This window comes from Anser cygnoides, chromosome 5, assembly GCF_040182565.1.
Source record: "Anser cygnoides isolate HZ-2024a breed goose chromosome 5, Taihu_goose_T2T_genome, whole genome shotgun sequence".
Lineage (NCBI taxonomy): Eukaryota > Metazoa > Chordata > Aves > Anseriformes > Anatidae > Anser > Anser cygnoides.
In genome coordinates this window covers 14,963,911-14,983,598 of record NC_089877.1, presented here as the reverse complement: position 1 = coordinate 14,983,598, position 19,688 = coordinate 14,963,911, and the positions used below count along the sequence as shown (strand labels likewise).

The window sequence follows — 19,688 nt, the reverse complement described above, 5'->3', positions numbered from 1 at the left end:
CAGAAGTTGTAAGTGAGTATTTGGACCCATTCGCAATAGCCCTGCTTTCTTCCTGTGCAAGATTTATGTGTGTTTCTCTCTCGTTTACTTCTCTCTTTCCTGTATCCATGTATTAAATTTCAGTGTCACTGCATTTATTCTCCACTGGCCACTTTCCACATTATTTAATTCATCACATCCCACTGCCCTGTAGCTGGAATCACAGCAGTTTTGGTTGGGAAACAAGACAACAAGTGCCTCAAATACACATGCCTCAGAAAAATAGACACATAGAACTGTCCCTGTCCCACCCTCTTTCCATACGTCCTTCAGAAAGTTTTCAGAACATATATCATGATCCTAGAGCAAAATCAAACTTAAATAACATGGCTGAAAATGACACTTCAAAGAACTAATGCTTGCTCTGGAACAGCTTCTACCACCCCTAATCTGTTTGATTCAGTGACTAGGAAAATCTGTACCTAGAAACTGATGTCTAAGATTGCTAAGTGTAATTATAGGTGACAGCTGTATTCAGAACACCCTAATTTCCTATGGGTTGTGGCTGAGATCATACGAAATACACAGTGTCTCCCCTCCCTACCAAGACCAACCAGAAGGTCCAGGAACTACTTTTGTATATGGGTAGAATGGGGTAGAAGGAGCAAGGCAGGAGAAGGGCCTTTTACAGTGAGAATGGTCTTTATCCAGGAAGTTCTACAACCCAGCACTACAAAAATCTCCTGCCAACTTGGATGCCAACATAGCTACCAAAACAGCCCTTGGCAGCCCTAGAACTGGAGGGAATCAAGGCTGTATCTGTTTCTTCCTCTGGTCTCTACACCAGAACACCCCCTTGGTTCTCCCTGTATTCAAACTTAGGAGGGCATAAAAGGAAACACAGCAATCGTGGACTTCTAAAAGCTAGTAGTTTCTAAGTCAAGAAACTGAGAGCTGTGAAATACCCCTACTGCCTTAAAAATTCCCCATTCCAAATAAGGGACTAAACTTCCATTAAGGTCCGTGTACAAAAGCAGAAAAATGTTAGATCTTTGACAGTCCTAAATCTCACCTTTGTTATCCAGTTATTAAAAAAAATCACGTTTCTACCAGCATGGATTGGCCAAGCCAAAACTTCTGCTTCTTACTTTTAGAATCTTACATTTGCAGATGATGATTCACAGGAGGTGATATATATATCTCTGAATAAAGCCTTTACTAGTCAAGAAGTTCCAGATTTTTTGTTAAAGTTATACATTTGTATTCCACTTTCCTGCTGTGCATGTTGGATTATTTCACTCTTTCTTATCCTTGCATGTTATTTTAACTGAATAGAAGCAACAGCAGCAGCCACAGCAACGTCTCTTTCAGGAGCAGACTCTTGCTGGCATATTATGGCATCTCAGTAAGCAGGCTATTAGGCTGGCTCATTGTGAAGTGCTGGTACTGCATGTGAGTATGTGTTACTTGCTAATTTCCCCACTTGGGACTCCAGCAATGAACAAGAACTCAGATTTCCCTCTCCAATCCCCAAAGGTACTGTGTGGATGATGCAGTGTTTAAAAGGACCCTGATGGTGCTAATTGTTAATCCCACTAGATCTCCTTATTGAACTTGTTACAAAGGATTTTATACTGATGCTTCATAATTAAAGACAGCACAGGAGAAATCATCTTTTGTTTCCAACCCCTGTCTGACTCTGTTCCATCCCCCAAATTGTCATTTTGGTTTAATGTCTTTAGATCTGTATTTTCATGCTAGCATAAAACAGTGTGTTGCTTGGGTTCCATTTTTTAAAAAGTGATGTGACCTATAAAACTGGTCCAATTTCTTTTTACAAAGGATGACTACAAAAGCCTGATGTGACTGGCAATTCATAATGCTAGCCCTATTGCTAAATGGCTAGAGCAAAAGTGTGTTTCTGGAGTTCCTGCTCCTGTTTGCTGGAGCCTGCAAGAAGGGAGATATTGAGGGCAGATAAAAGAAGGAGGGGCAGTGAAACAGAAAGAGGGCGTAAAGTCCTCACTTCTGTAATATTATGTTTTCTTAAATAAGAATACAGTTTTATCTGTGCTGACGGCCACCTTGTCTTACTCTTCTCCTCTGACTAGGCCCCTAAGCTCTTCCTACTGCTCTCAGCTTTTTCCTGTTCTAAAGCTTTTCACTTAGTGGGGCTTTATCTAACGCTGTAACGGTTGAATCTGAAATGCACATGCAAGCTTCAGCAGAAAACAAATTTCTGATGTTGAAGCAGAGTTTGCTGTGGGCAATGTGCCCAAAAAGACCAACTTGTCTGAGCACTCATTTGAGGTCACAGATGTAGTCTGTCTACAGGTCTGGCCTAGACTGAAGCCCCACGTAGAGTTCCAAGTCGTCACCTCCCACCCGCAGCAAAGGCATGCAAATGCTGCGAGTATTGATGACTCGGTGGAAAGTGAGAGGAAGTTAGAAATGTAGTCATAACAGTTCTGTCCCGGAGTCATTGAATCTTGTTAAAACAGGCTTTCTGGGATTCACTGTGTTGATTTGACTTGAGAAGTGCTCTCTTTCTCTTCTTTATTATGCTATCCATCCTACAGGCACTGATGTGTAGTCACATCTTGTAATAGATACTTGCAGCAAGATTTCCCTGTTGTGAGCATGGCTTTGTTTTGCTTTTTTTCCCTGAAGAACCACAGTAGCTGCACCAGGCTCAGTCATTTGTAGCATAATTTGCCAGAATGATCCTCAAGAAGGAAAATTCATTTCCATAGAGGGCAAAACTGTCCTCGGCAAGACCAGGGGGCAGGCAACACATAATTTATGACTGTGGACTCTTGGACTTGGACTCTGTGACTGGTCAAGTTCACCTGCCTTGACTTAAGACACTTTTGTCCTTATTTTTCACTTTTAATTATACTTATATCAAGAGGAGGCATGCAAACAGTAGAAATAATTTGACTATAGTTCCCTGTAAGGAAGTTTAGCACAATCTCTTGACTTTGAAGGAACTGTGAACGAATTGCCTTTGAGCTATAGTCGTCGTTAGAGACAGTCGCAAGTTTAACAGCTGTGTCACTACTCCATAGCTTTTGTGAAGCCCTTTTGTTTGAAATGGACGGAACGACAATGCGGATTTCAGTTTTCAGGTGTTCCCCAATCCAAGCTGTTCTTTACAGCCACTTTTCTTTCCTTAGTTTTTCATTCTACTTATCAGCTTTCCATCATTATTTCCTACCACCCTGTCAAAAAAACATGTGTTCTTAGCAAATTTAGGAGTGGCACAGCACTATGTCTTCTTTTCTCTTACTCTTTCTCAGTAATCACTCCCTGTGTGGTGATTTTATAGCACCAGGTGGAAAATCAGTGGAGCATTTTGGAGGAGTGAGGTATATGTGAAAGACTCTTCTAATGATACACTCCACCAAGCCAGCTCCATTCCATCACAGTTGATGTATGAGCTCATACAAGAAAACTAACAAACAGTTTAAACTTTTTTCCTGAATCTGCACTTTTTTTCTAAAAAGTAATCTTAAACAAAGAGAGATGGAGAACTCCTCTTTATCTTACACTGCCTCCCTCCAGCTGCCAAGACTATGTTCCAGGCCATCTAATAACTATTTATTTTCTTGCTGAAAGAAATGTGATAATGCATTAATCTTTCCTATTTATACTCAATCTTTCATCTTGATAGCAAGTCAAAATACATTAAAGAAAAATACATGGACTTCATTGTGGACTTGTGGGAGCCTGGCACTTCAGAAAATTATAAAAATACACACCTCTGCCTCCTGTCCTCAGAGAAACCCTCCCTGTAGCAGATAATGAAAAGAAGAGTTGGAGACAATGAGCAGGTGAAACATATATTACATCCACTAATGCGATGTAGCCCTTTAATACTGCAGGCTGAAAACAGCAGCTGTTTAATTTCTCGCAAGCACTCTGAACAACTGTTTAGGACAGGAGGTGACTAAGACTAGCATATCTGGCCAAATGCAAGAAGGTTTATGTAAAAGGAGTATAATTAACCAAGAGTTTGTCCAGACTAGGTCCTAACATGGTGTACTACTGTGTAACTACTTGTGTACAAAATCCCTTGTTTTCTTTAAAGCTTTTGTATAGCAAGAATGTTTTTGTTGCTTTTCATTGACAATCCTGTAAAATGTGATAGTTTATATGCTGATGCTTGAGGCTCTGCTTTTAGTGCAACATTGATCATTGTTAAAAATGGGAAATAGCAATGGCTAAGGCAATTGAGAGTATTTACTGAAAAGTTATCTGCATTACACAAATATTATCAGCATGACACTTTGACATTTCAGTGACAATATGCATGCAAAGAAAAGTAATAAGTTGTTTAGTTTACAAAGAAAATGAAGTATTTCATAATTCATATATGCTAAAGGTAACTACTATCATTTTTAATGGCTACCATACTATTAGGGGGCACAGTTTATTTTGAACTCTTTTACTTTACTGTAAAATACATGGCATAAGAAAAATAGAGTAATTTAATCTTTTCTTGGGGAATTTTGTACAACTGGGATTGTACATTTCATCATTCAGTGTTATTTTTGATATAGAGATGCTAAATGTTTAGATGAGTAACTAAACAAATACAGGAGTCCAAAGTCCGAAATGAAATGATAGCTGCAAAAATGAAACTGTCTCTGTCATCTATATAATTTCCTACTTAGTTTCTTATCTCCCCTCTTTGCTAATGGGTATTATTGTTTGGAAAAATATACGCTTAAGCCTGATGTATGAAAGAGTCTTAAGACTCTGTAATAAATTTTCCATAAATTTCCATCACATGCTGTCTCCTTGCCTCTTTGCAATGTCGATCTCATTTACTAACCACGTGTTTGCACACATATGCAGTATATATATATGATACCTTCATTTGAAAGTCATTGCTGACATTAAGAAGCACACAAATGCAAAATTTGTGATACAGTTTACAAGATTTAGTGTGAGATTGGCCACTAAAAATAGGAATACATAAAAAAAAAATAATCAGCTACATTACCTGAAAGTTTTGATAGTGTCATTCTTTTTTATCATATAAATAAATTCATATTTGCATTTAGAATCAACAGAATGAACATTTTCATAATTAACAACAGTGAAATGATGCCAGTTTATGGAGAGGAAAATATTATTTTCACCTGCTTGTTCTTCTGGTCCAGGGGCAGCTGCCAACTCAAGAAATGGGACCCAAACAGTGTCTCATGTTGCTGTGCTGTGCTTTGTTTCTTGTTCTCCTCTCTAAATATTCTAAAATAAATGTTCTGTTGGTCATTTTCTGAGACAGAATCCTGCTCTAGCCAGGGTGGCAGTCTATACTCTTCTGAAGGATCTGACATTGGTGCAGAGATTGAAATAGCAGGGGCCATTAGTTTGTTTGACAATACCTATACTATTAGCGTGGAGGGCATGAGAGCAAAACAAAAGAAATTTCTTTTTTATAAAGGACACCATAACATTCAGTTTAGAACATTGCCTGTTAGGAAAAGAGAGCCTGAAATTACATGTGGAAAAAAGACTAGTAAATAACCCTATTTGGTATTTTACTAATACAATATTTTTCTCTGAAGTGTTTCCTCATTGGAATAACCTTACGAGATACATCTGCCTTTCACTAAAATGTATTTCTAAACATTTTTTCTGCTTTGGTTTACTTTTAAGGCCCCAAGAGATGGAGCTTCTGCTGTTTCCCTTCACAGTCTAGAAAGCTTCACTTTTAAGAAAATTCTGACACTATTCAGCTTAGATTTGTTTTTTCTTTCTCAACCTATTATCTACACTTTTATAACCTAACAATCATAACTCGTATTCTTTGTTGTTGTTTATACTCTTGAAATACTTGCAGGCTGCTGTCTTACAACAAATAATTAAGTTGGGAGTTTGTATAGAGAGTAACCAACCACCTTCTTTCCTGCTTGATATGAAGATTGAAATTTAAACAAATAATAAACATTTATCTTTCCTATGTGAACAGGAGAGAAATGTTTATTATTTGAAACAACTGCAGTTCAAAGGCTAATTTAAAAGAAAAAACTTTATTTCTCTATTCATTTTGAAGATGTTAGAATCATAAGTAACAATGAGTTAAAGTATTTGAATAGACATAACTGACAGGAAAAGACTTGAAAACTCAGAAAGGAATGTCAGAAGCAAAACAAGAAAAAAGTCTTAGAGGTTTTTTCCACATATAAGAGAAGTTAACCAGAAACACACATTGGTTAGCTTGGTACTCAAGTTTCAAGCCTAGGTTTATAAAAAATATTTTTCATGTACAGCAGATCAGGTAATTTGCATCAATACAACATCAGCATCTTTTCTTTTGTATGTTTTTTCTTGCAATCTGTGTCCCCCAAATATTTACACAGTTAAAAGAAACAGTGACAGAATTAAATTATAGATAACAGCAGACAAACTATGAATTTAAAGGCAAGCCATGGAGAATGAGATGGCCAGACCCTCAGCTGTCATTAATTGACAGACTTCAACTGATGTCACTGAGGCCTTATCCTTATTTCTTTACAGTTGTGATTAGAAAATCTGACAGTTGCTGAAAAATTGTTGAAAAATAAGAAAGAAAAGTGACCATGTACCTCAGTAATGAGCAAGGCAGAACCGAAACGATTCTTCAGTGATGGACAACAAAGTCATGTGAAAGATCCCAGATGAAATCAATTACATCTGAAATGAGAAATAGACAGAAATATTATGTTTTCTTTTTCTTTTTATGAGCTTCTTGTGAATGAAGATATTATGATCCAATTCAACCAAAAAGAAAACTGAAATGTCAAATTATCATCACTTTGTCCACAGCTGTTGAGTGCACGTCTCAGTGATTTCATTTATATACATCACATGTGAACACACTCACACCCGATGGCTTAGCTAGTGTATGAAGCATGCAAAGCACAGAATGAATGATGTTACGTTAAAACTGTCTTTGCTGATCTCTCCAGAAATGGAGCTCTTGGACTGAGGCTGGCTGGAGTAGCCTAGCTTGTTCTCTCAGTGTGGGTAGATAGCCCATATCCACACAGCGTTACACTCAGCCCCTGAGACTCAGGTCCTCCAGAGCCCCATCCATCCGGCACCCTGATGGCCCCGCAGCAGAACGATTACCATCTGTGCATTTGAGGGTGTTTCTATTGCCAAGTGTCTGAAATAAAGAAGAGGCTCAGATGCAAGAAGCAGGGTATTTTAAAAACATGCTGATGCTGTATGCAAGAGTTCTGGGATCACATGGGAAAACTGTCCTACATAAAGGCAGATAAAGTCAACATACTCCATGTTTGTGCTATCTTTCTGGGGCGGATGCTGGACAAAGCCCTGTGAGTTGTGCATTCACCTCTTATGTAGGAGCCAAGCTGGCTCCCTCCAGAAGGAACCTGGGAACAGTCTGGTATATGTGCAGAAGAGACCAAGACTCTGGGTGGAGAAAGGAAGAGAAACTGGAAGCAAACAAAATTTTTCTACTTTGCACTGCGCCGTCTGAATTAAACATTAACTCTAAAGCAAGCTGAAGATCAACAATCCATTGCCTATACCCATCCTGCAGCATCATTTATTCAATATATAGCCTGTAGCTTCATGGATCGCAAGAAAACAGACAGACATTGCACGTTTACTAGCATGATCCATTTTCCATTTTTCTACAACTTGGAAATAAATATTATTATTTTTTATTTTTTTAAATCAAACTTCACTTTGGATAATATTTTCAATAAATGCAATAGTCATGCAAAAGTACCTTTAAAACCTTAACATCACTGTGGTCAGTGTGTGATTCAACAGTGCCTGTTTCTCAGGATGCAGAACCTTCCTCCTAACCTGGTGTCTGAATGAATTTGTCATGAGACAGTGAGGAGGGATCATTAATGTTCAGTGGAGCAAAACGACAACAGTTTGTGGTTACATAATAAAAACCTTCCACTAATGAACTGGAATCCTGAACACCTCTCAAGTCAGAAAACAGTTCCTCGGGGAAATGGATTTCAGCTGAAAAGCTAGTATATATGGTCACTGAGCTAGGCTGAAGTCTGAGACACTTCGGTTGGGCAGCCTGAGGATACTTTGCTATCTTCTTCCACTGCCTTGAGGCCCCTTTCAATAAGTAACTGATTTCAGTTTTTTAGTCTGTCAGCACATAGTTTCTTTTGCCAGCAATGGAATGCACATGGTGATTTTTATTCTGTCCATGTAAAGAGTGTGGGACCTCACAGACATAAGTGTCTTTCTATCAAATTAAAACAAAATCCCGAAGTTTGAAGCTATATTTTTACAATGTCAGGTGTTTTTTCCGTTAGTGTCAGAAAAGGTAGTTTGTACAAACCAGCTTGAAAATACTGTAGTTTACTGTCGAACTCTGAAAACTCTGTAGTTTACTGCTGGTAAAACAGCAAATGGGCTGCTAATTTAAATTCCTTGTAACTGTATGATATAAATACAGGATATATTGATGTATTACATCCCTCATTAATACTTTTTTTTTTCCTCTCAAAGTGAGCATTCTTCTTTCTTTAATCTTTTATCCTCATGATATAAAACAATTCATTAGGAGGAGGGTTCCAAACTTTATCCACATTTGGGGAGACGATGATTACAGTTTGACAAGGTCGACAGCATTGGCAGCAGGTAATACTCCTGAAATGAGAAATTGATAGAGGGCAATCCTGGAACTAAGTACGGCTCTGTTAAAACCCTTTATGCTAAAAACGGCCATGCAGTATCTTACTTTAAATTTCAACTATGAATAGAACTTAAGCATTTCTGCAAAGAATCCTCTGACTAAAAAAAAAAAAAAAAACAAAAAAACAGGTATTAGGAGAGACTTTGATTTTCCTTCTTTTACTAATGCTCCATTAACCTCCAACATCTGTTCTCTCTGTGCACAGTCAGCAGCTTCAATAATCTCTCCCTTCTCTATCTTCTCTTCTAGCAGAACAGTCATCTTTAATAAAGTTGTTCTCCTTTCTCTAACTCTTTCTTTACTCTACAACACCATTCTCATCTATTAGTGCATGCCATGCCACCGGGACTCAGCAGTGCTGCCTAGGCATTGATTTTGCTTTGTTTCAGCACTTCTACACCCTGAAGCAGTGCACTCACAGCTCCATTAGGAACTTTTTATGCGAACTGATGTCTCCAGTATCGCGTGTGAAAAGCTTTAGCAAACTTGAGGTGCAGCCTAAGGCCATGGTCATGGATATTTGGCCAAATTTGTCACTAAATGGCAGTGGAAGCCAGAGACTTAGAAGCTCTTAAAGTACTTTGTCTCATAACTTTTTTTTTTCCCTGATGGTTCCTAGACTGCTGACAAAGCTATGTAAAAGTATTGCTGCTTCTGCCACCTAAATCTGTTTTCTTTGAAGCTGAAGGCAATAGTTAGCAGCTCACAGCATCACAGTGTACTACTGTAAGAGGAACGGAAGGATGCACTGCATTATGTGCACTGCCAAATTGCACAGAAGTATAGCATTCTAGGAAAAAAAAAAAAAAAAAAAGCCTGGCTGGGCTATTTTGCCTATCATAATGTTCATATCTCCAGATCTGTATACTGAGTTCATTACTTTAATTAACTGTACTACCATACTTATGACTGTACTACTAATACAATAGTTTCTCTATTTCTATTCATGAAACTAAACAGCAGCATGGAAGACACACTCTTGAATGCTGCATCTTCTACAGTTCAGAGGCAGCTGATTCCTCACGGATGGAAACACAAACTGTTTGTGTTTCTGAAGAACTTTCTACTTTCTGGTAAAATCTAACGTGTTTGCTCTCCTGCCTTAATGAATTTACATAAGCTATATTAATATTATCTAATGCCTATAAGAAGTTAGGATTATCTTTTAAAATCTCATCTAGTATCAATGTGGGTAACAGACAAAAAGAATTTCCTACAACTCCACTCATTCCTGTGCCTTTTTTCCCAATATCTTCTACAAAAATCTTCAGATACTCTTTCTGTATGGTTATCTGCTAGCTCTAAACTGTTAGGTCTGCAACTGTTAGCCTTAGATATATCCAATTCCCTGTACTCTCTGGATGATTCAGAAAGAAGATGAGATACCAGTCTAGGATTTTCTGAAAGGTAATAAAAGAAAAATTAATCTGCCAGATGAAAATAATTCTTTGTTGTAATCATCCCTTTGAACTGCTACATTAAATGTATGCTGAATTCTGAGTGGAAAACATGTTTACGCTGCGCTGAGATTAATGACCACAGCAGTGCTATGCACAGTAGTCCAGTACCCCTAACATTTCTAAAGGACTTTAATTATAGAATGGCTTGCGTTAAGAGGGACCTTAAAGATCCTCTGGTTCCAACCCCCTGCCATGGGCAGGGTTGCCACCCACTAGATCAGGTTGCCCAGGGCCTTGTTCAACCTGTTGTTGGATTCGGCCTTGCTGCAGGTGCATGCTGAGGGCAAAGTTTGGGCCAGCCTGTCAGCACCCAGTTGCTGGGCCAGGAGGGTCAGAGCAGCTTGCTGTGAAGCTGGACACAGCACTTCAGGCTGGGCTGCTGCCTGGAGGCACTCACGTGCCTTAACTCCTGCATGAGACCAACACACTGAGCAGGCACGGCGCAGACCTTGGAATAGCCTTGACTGCTACCTGAGTAACTCACCTAATGCTAGCTGCTTAACACTAACCCAAGGCCCAGTTCAAAATAGACCTAGTTTGAATATAACCTTAGCTTTAAATCCACAGATTCACAAACTGAAGATGTTACGACTGGGACATTTCTCTTTCAAACAAAAGCCAGGAAGGTGAGCAGCAGTAAGTGTATGTGAAGACCAGCAATGACGGTGAGCCAGGAAGTGTTTGGCAGCTGATGAACCAGCCTAAGTGTAACTGCCGCCATGGATGGAGGATGAACAAGACTTCCGATGTCTTCAGCACTTGTTACAGTATTCCCATGTTTTAAATTCACTTGTCTCTGAAACTCTTCCCTTTAAAGCTGTTGTAATATTCATTTGGGAAGGAGTTGATGTTACTCGAAGCAGACTTAATGTGGGGATGTTTTTTTGCCAGACGAGGACCCACACTGCTCTGACCTGCTGAGGTCCTTACCAGGTCTGCACTGCACATACTGAGCGGACAGCATCAATGGAAATCTGGCACGCTTTCCCCAATTAGTGCTGTAGAGGTTTTGTTGATATCTAAAAACTATTCTTCATGTCCCTTGCATCAAAGGAGACAGTGGTAAAAAGCTTCCAGCCATTCACTACACATGGGAAAATAATGAGACTATGAGGAATATATAAATTAATTTTGGAGTGGTTTCCAAAGTAGTGAAAAATGATTCCAAACTCTGTGCTACATATTTGGGATACTAAATTTATATTCTTCATGACTGTTCACTATTTACTTAACATTAAATCCCCATCTTTTTAAGTCTAAATTAAGTGCATAGTGAAGCACACTTCATACAAAAAGCTGATTATTGGGAACTGCTGGTTACCAAAGCCAAGTAAAGCTCACTTTGCACAAACTGAATTACTTCTCTATTCCTCTCCTTACCAGTTGTCCCACAATTATAAGTAACTGTTCTGTGGCAGGATGCTCATGCCTTGTCACACCAGAAACCAGTGCTCTGAAGAGCTTTAAGGGACATCAGCTTTCATGTAGCTTGCAGCTACATAGGTAGAACAACCCACACCCACGGCCACAGCCAAAGCACAGGCTAGAAAAGAAATAGTTCCTTCTTTATTCCAAAATTGTGACTTAGATGATGTGAGGCAGCAACCACCTTCCTGGTGCACACGCCTGAGGCTGCCTGCCCACCCTGAGCACAGGGCTGCTCCTGCCCTTCGCTCCCCACACCTGACGTGACCACAGCCAGAGGCCACATCTCGGGCACACAGCCCACTTAGCTGGGCTGAAGAAGGAAATCTTTATAATTTTAGCTGGAAGTTAGTAATGCCTACAGTCCACCTTTGGGCACTGAGAGAGCAGACAGGGAACTGAGGTACATAGTCCTCAGAAAACCTTCTGCGATGGCCTTGGTGTTGTATGGAACCACCAATTCTCTCTCTCTCTCTCTCTCTTTTTTTTTTTTTTTTTAAGATTTACTAAGGCTTTTCCATTGTGGAAAAGGTTCAGTCAGAAAAGTACTGTTTGGTACTGCCTTTCAGGAAGGACTGTGCAAATAATTGATTTTTTATTTCAGCAGCCAAACAAAAAAAAAAATATATATATATATCTGAGCCAAATATAGCATGTTTTCTTTCCTTTTTTTTTTTTTTTTTTTTTTTCACATAGACAGCTTCTGCCCTCCCTGCTGTTAGGAATTCTTTAAAATAAGAATGTTTCATCTTTAGTATTGGCAAAAAGTATTTAGTATTGGCAAAACAACCAAAAATCTAAATACTTCCTATTTTGTGGCCCTATCCTCCATTTGCATTATTTGGTAATCAGATCAAATTAGATGGGGAACAAATTTTAACATTGTAAATAGTCAAATAGTCTGGAGATGCTGATTCCAGCAAGTTTCCTATTAGCCAAAAGAAAAAAAGAAGAAGAAGATAAAATAAACCCCCAAATCACTTTAGCTCTTTTTAGAGCAGTGTCTGTGAAAAGCCTCTGCTGTGCAGTGGAGAGAAAGAAAGAAGTATCAGGGACAAGCCAATATGTCTATCCTCTGTGCCCTTATCAAAATGCCGATTGTATGCTGCAGATATGCATCCTTTCCCTTCACAACAAAGCAAGTTCTGAAGACACGGAATAGATCTGAATCATCAGGGGAAAGTGTATGTGAGGTAGGAAAAGAAGGAGGAAATATACTTAAAACAGCTTTTTAAAGTTTTCTCTATCTCATCTGAAGTTTCTCAGTAGCATTTTAAGGTCAGAAGAAAAGTTAGAAAAAAAAAACTCGCAGTGCCTTTAATAAAGTCTCCCTCAGCAACCAGCTTGTTTTCAACAAACTAGGTAAAGCAAAAACCAGTGACAGAAATTGGCTCGAGCAGTCTAACATCATGGTTCCTTTAGCTTGTCCGCAATGAAGGAAAGGGAAGAGGTGCTACTAGGAAGTCCTGCTCCCCTTCCAAATTCATGGAAGTGGCTTTGATTTTCCAGCTCTAACAGTCAGTGTTTGCTGCCTGTCACTTACATGGGCTATTCATACTCTGACACAAGGCTTTTGACGGTGATGTCTGGGGAAGGGGCCTGATCAAGTGTCATTGTAATTGCTGTGGGATTGGAGTGTGCAATGAAGATTAGAGGCAATGAGGAGCCAGGATCTAGCACCATGACTGAACATCAAGGGGCCAATTCTGCTTTTGCCTTAAATTACCCTGTTAAAATCATTTGAACTGATGAGTGTAAAATACCATTAACACTTTCATAAGTACTACAAACTTGCTTCATTAGATGATAGTCTAATGACAGATTTCTTATGAAACAAAATCACTAGCTCTTCTGAATTTATGTCAACAAAAGAAGTCAGCAAAGAATTTTTCTCAACTGAAAAAAAAAATGCTGTAAAAATGTGCATTTCAAATATGTATGATGAACGTTAAGATGTCCTTCAAGAAAAACACATTTTTATCCTTTTTCCCAAAATTACCTGTGGCAAAAATCTTTATTTTGGGAAGCTCTGGGACAGGTTAGAACAGTAAGCCTGACAAATAAATTTGATGGATTCTTCATAATCTTTCCTCCTTGAGAAAGAACAGCTTTCCAGAATACGAAAATTACTTTCTCGATTAACATCCTTTATTCCAAAATACTCTTCTTATGGCTGTTACCTTATAACAAGAATTACTCTGTTGCCCTGAAAAAACTGAAATTATTTCTGATAATCAAGCTCTTTCCTCAGGCCCTGAAAAAATCTCTCCTGAGTAACACACAACTGACAGGTGAAGAAGCAGAATTTAGCAATAAAAACTGTTTCATTACCTTCTAAAAGAGATTTCTGTTCTTTATTTGTGGTTCTTATAAATGAAGTGAGTGGCTGGACTCTGAGACATTATAAATATCTGCTAAGAGATATTATTTAAGCAAAGAGCTAATTTTCTTCAGAGTAAACAGCTGAATTGTTTAATTGATTCTGCATTTATAAAAAGATTGACATGGGAAACATTCACTGCCAAAATCAGAAACATTTTGCACAGCATGGAAAAACTACTGTTCTGCAAATATGTTGGTCCAACATAATGTAACACAGAAGTTAGAGAACAAGTCTGTAGTTCAGCTATACATGTATCCAAGTCCAAGCCACTTACCTCATCTTTCACTTCCTAATGTATGACTAATTAACTGCTTTTGCTTATAAGAGGATTACTATTTGTAGTCATTACTACTAGTAATCATTTAAAAAAAAAAAAACATTTTTCTACTAGAAATGTGTTTTTGTGATGAATTAATAGAATTAATATTTGGATAAAGAAATTACTCTTTTTTCCTTTCCTCTGATCTTCAGCTCATAAAAAGATAATTTGAATTAGTTCAGTTTATGCTTGCAGATTATGCTCCTCCTGTCTCTAAATTTGGCCCACAGATCTTTCCACAGTCCTCTTAAATACAGCTCTACAAGCATGCCCATGCTGCATACATCAGGGCTGCAATGCAGGTGCTTTGGTGACTCAAAGTGTCGGAACAGTTTCTTTAAGTGTACTCCTGGACTACTTCTGGAAAGAGAAGGGAAACAGAACAGAAAACATTGTTTAGCTAAAACAATGTGGTTTAACTTTTATTTGGCTGTTTAGACAAGTTCCTGTTTTCCAAACCATCTCACCCATTCACAGCATTTTAACCACTGATCTTGGTCCACATAGGACCCTCTAAAGTCAGCATCAGGCTCTCTGTTGACTGCGGTGGGTCTTGTTATATATCCCCATGAGAAGCTGGTTTGTTAGGCTCTTTGAAGGCTGCAACACAAAATATGGATGCCACCATGAGAGCAACCTCCTTCATTTCTAAAATAAGAGACTTATAAAATATGCTTCAAAAGCTGACTGCTAGTAAGAAATCTAAGAATGGGCATAAAGTAAGGGAAGATTTTGTTTTCAATGTTTTATTTATTCTTGAGGGGACAGAAAGAAATCCTGCAGCCTTTGAAAATATCAGGGTAGAGTGATGGAACAAGATTAAGGTAATACTTCCTGAATTTGAAAAACAATGTTTGAACAGTCCTCTGGAGGATGTATTATAAACTCAAAATTAAGCACTTTTTTAAAGAATGATTTTTAAAGTTTATCTTCATCTTTCTTTCTTCTCATAATCACTGTCTACTTTTCATGCTTCTACAGAAAACTGAGGGCTTAACATACGTATTCAGCTCACAGTAAATCTCATTATATTTCAATGCTAGGCATCCCATTGTTGTGCCAGCAAAACAGGCTACTTGTGTGAGCTTCTATGTATTATGCTGTTTCCTCGTTCTGGATGTATATGGATCACTCAAATAGGAGAATATAGCAGTTCCTCCTGCAGATGTCCATTTATTTACAGAAGTCAAAGTTTTGTATACCAGCAACATAGCATATTATATGCCTAGGAAAAATCTTGGCAGAAGTGAAGAATTACAAAAAGCATCCAAAAAGGGGAAGTTTCTGCCCTGCACTTTGAAATGTGAACTCTCTGTGATCTATTCAATTTGCTCCAAGACTGAAATGTTTTCAACTGAAAAAAACTGTAAATGGAGCTCCAATCACCATAACTGGCAGCAAAGAATCATTAGGAATGACAAGTGGAGTATTTTTATAGTATATTTGGAGAATTCTTGAACATACACGATACTCCTCAGCCTTCTTTATTCCCCATGTAACTGCCAAGCCTTGCTGATGAGAGTGCACGCTTTGTTATTACTACACTACAGTGTAGTCCTTTGAATGGAAAAGGAACAACCTGAGGCTTTTTCTTCTACTCAAATGTTGCCTGGGTCATGGAGAGAGCAGCAGCAGAGCTGCGTCTGCCAGCCAGCAACCAAACACTAAAAAGGCACTTAGCTGGATAGTGGAGTTTGTCATCTGCACAGTAAACGGGCCACATATGTTGGTGCTATATCACCATAGTTAGACCAAAGTGCAATTCCTTGGGATCTGCAGGGTATAACTAATCAGATAGGCAGCAATAAGTGAGCTCCTGTGAACCACAGAGCTGTGCAGTGAACTATCGCGCTGTGCAATGGACCTAACAGACTGTGCATTAAGATAACTCACTGTGACCTGACATAACACAGGGAAACTGGGAAAGTTGCAGTGAAATGCATATCAGCCAGAAAACAGACTTAAATAAAATGAAATGAGCTGCAGGACTGCTACGCAGTAAAGCTTGGAAAAGCGTGTTCACAGAAGAGTGCTGCAGTGTAAAATGGTAAATATATGAAAAAGGCAAATAGTTATGTGAGTGAGCTATATACAATTTAAAAAGAGAAAGAAAAAAAAAAAAGAAGAAGAAGAAAATGGGAGCATCTGTTAGCATAATGTCTCTTTCATAATTTGCTGATCCATGTAACATTCTGTAGGTGGCAGTGTGGATAAACCATCTCTGAATTCATAGTGCAGTGCTTGGCTTCTTTGCATAAATAAGACAGCAATAGCTAAGCTAGCACAGGCAGACTTTGTCAGTAAGAAAACACATTTTGCATTTTTGAAAATAAACCTACTGAACATTCATGTGGCAAAGACCTCTTGGGACATACTTGTTTTCGGAACTGCAGCTACATTAGATCCTATTTCTCTCCCCCTTTATGTATCATGACAGGCCTAATTAGGATTCAGCTGGAATACACCTAATATTAATACTTTCACTTATGTAATGGCTTTTTGCAATGTACCTACATGGTTTTTTAAACCTAAGAGTTTTGAAATGTTTAGAGCCGTTTAAATCTATAACTGAAATTGTTTATAGGAGAGATGGACCAGATGATCTTAAAGGTCTTTTCCAACCTTAATGATTCAATGATTCCTCTAAGATGGACAACAAAGGCCCTTCAGTTCTTTCCTATGCCAAATAAGAGCCCTTATATAGTTTGGGTACAGGTTCAGTGGTCATAATCTTTAAAGAATATGATAACCTCAAGGTTGGGTTTGGGGTCCCGACCGGTGGGCATGGTGTCAGCCCAGCTGGGAGGCTGCAAGCGCTGGAGCTCAGGTGGGGCCCAGCAGTGGGGCCTGGGCCCAAAGCAGCTGCCATGGGATGGGGCAGGCCCTGCCCAGGCCTCACCGCAGCGCTGCTGGGGAGCCTTGCCCCAAGGCCACTGCAAAAGAGGGCAGCTCTTGGCTACGCTGGCCCTGGGCCCCCTAGGGTAAATCCCCCAGAGGGGTAAGCACTCAGGGCCCTGCACCTCCAGGAGCAGTTGAGGAGTTCAGGTTTCATCTTGAGGATATCTTAAGGAACATGAGATTAGACTGAGGCCTGCACCATAGACGCCTACATGTATTCCACTGCATCGGCATACAAATGCATGCTCATACATGAGGATCACACAATTGATCCTTACAGAAAATGGCAGAACTACTTCCCTAAATGTTATTTTCTGTGACTCCTGAGAAAGACATTAGCAGACACAAAAATGATTCACTTAGAGCTCTCAATGCATCATTCTTACATCACACTATTTTTCCAGCTGACTCTACTTGCAGAGACATGCATTTCTGGCAAAACTCAATCCTACAGTATATCCCTTATTTTAAATTAAAAATATTTGCTCACCTTTAAAGTTGAGCAAATACAGAATATGTTGGTTTGAACTCTGTTTACTCCTTCCTCCAGTAAGCTGGATGCTAGAGAGCTGCATCCAATTTTTTATTTGAACTCTGAACAGTTCAAGGATGAATGAGACATGTTTGGCTCCTTGCTTCCTAGTTTGGCTCATCCTTACTTTGTTTTAGATTAACACTGACTGGACATTGATTTAACAATGAGAACAGTGACTCTGCACCACCAAACCAGCACTGATGAAACCCAAACGGTATATAACATCTACTTGTCCAATATAAACACATGCTATCAAGTCCTTTTAAAGAAGATACCATTCATAAAATGCAGAATTTGTGCCTGAAATGAACTATAGCATTTTCTGATGATAACTGATTTCTACGCAGAGGCAGGGGACAATTCATTGGTCGTTGTATCACTTTATGTAGCATCGCCACCCCAGTCATGTCAAATTGTCAGACAACTAAAATGAAAACTTTCTGTGCTTGACAGATATACTTGAAAGAAAATATTTTTCATTGCCAGCAAGCTGTTTTCTTTTCATTACATTTTTTTTGTTTGTTTGTTTCTTTAAAAGGGAAAATTCATTTAAAATAAAAAGATTAAATGAGGATTTTGAGCTTTATCAAGTGGAACAACTCCTAGTGTTGGTATATCCTGCCTATGAAACTAGGATGCAGACTCCCCAAAAAGGGGTTTAATCTGAGACATGAGGCTTATGCCCTTTTCTCACCTTGTGAAAAATACTATGTCATTTTAGCACAATCCAGGCTTCAGGTTTCTTTTTCAGTTTAAAGTTGGCACATTCATCAACCCAATTCCTTACTGACATTCAGTCAAGGAAATGATACATTTCATGAAACTCAATCCAGATCCACCAACACTTCATGTGGTACTTGTTTTTCCCACACATTTGCACCCAAAGTTGCCCTCAGTTACAATGTGTTCTTGTGAGGTCATGCTTGCTGGTTTTGTGGGGAAGGGATGCAGCTTTCCCCTGTGCTAGTACTGTCTTTGAGGTTAGTTGCTATGTTTCTATGCATTACTGAGTTAAAAGTTACAAACATTACAGGCATCTTTTTTTATTACTGCTGTTGTTTTATTGTGATAAGTAAGCATTCATCCAATCCAATAAACTCATTCAATACTAAAGTGCAGAGGAGAAAAAGGTTAAATTTTTTTCTCTTAAGTTATTCATTACTTTTTTTCCTTTAACATCCAGCAGGAAAGGTTTTTAAGTATCTTTAGGTACAGCTCACAGAACACACCAAGCCTACTCAGTAGGATATTTTAACTAAAGAAGCACAGACTTTTTTATGTAAGCATTCTGTTAGGCATTCATTATATCAAATATTTATCAGAAATCCATTCTTTCTCCCATATGATTTACTCATAGATCACCTACTTGCTCTTTTTGTTCTTTTTCCAGCAAACTTCCCAGTCCTATTCTACATAAATTTTAATTTTATATTTAAAATATCTTCTCTGATTTACCCACATAATTATTCATTTATTAGATCACTAGTTGCTCCCTCCTTCAGGTCTTCCTGACCACAGGGAGCTTTGCACAGGGAAAGTCACAGAGTGGAGACTTGCTGGAGATGCTCTGCTGATACCTCTGGTCAGTGTCCCCTTCTCCTGCTTCAGTTCAACTTATGTTACCAATGAAAGGCAATATTAGGAGACTGGTCAGAGGCATATTCGTACTCTACTTTGATTTCAGCTGAGGTTTTCTCACAGTTAATGTCAGACAAAATTCAAAGTACTTTTGCTCTCCTAGGACACAGCTGTTCAGAGGTAAGCTCTGTGATATCATGAATCCCTAATCTTGAGAGAGGTTTAGGTAAAACATTCTTATGTTTGTGAAGCCTATGATCATTATATATATATATATATGTATATTTATATATAATGATCATAGGCTTCACAAACATAACACAAACATTTTATATATATATATATATATAAAGTAGAAATACAATTAATTTTGCAGAATTGTGCTTAGGACTTAGCAGGAAAACACTAGACATTTTAGTGAA

At 38.5% G+C, this 19,688-nt stretch overlaps 1 protein-coding gene across 10 annotated transcripts in view; it reads right to left on the bottom strand.

The window, feature by feature from the left end:
• The window catches only part of LRRC4C (leucine rich repeat containing 4C), a 741,859-nt gene that overhangs the window by 593,317 nt on the left and 128,854 nt on the right, over window positions 1-19,688 (bottom strand). For all 10 annotated transcript variants that reach the window (XR_010831629.1, XM_066997157.1, XM_066997151.1 and 7 more), the window contains one exon: window positions 6,576-6,663. The gene's annotated coding sequence lies outside the window, so the exon portion shown is untranslated. The remainder of the gene's footprint in view (window positions 1-6,575; window positions 6,664-19,688) is intronic.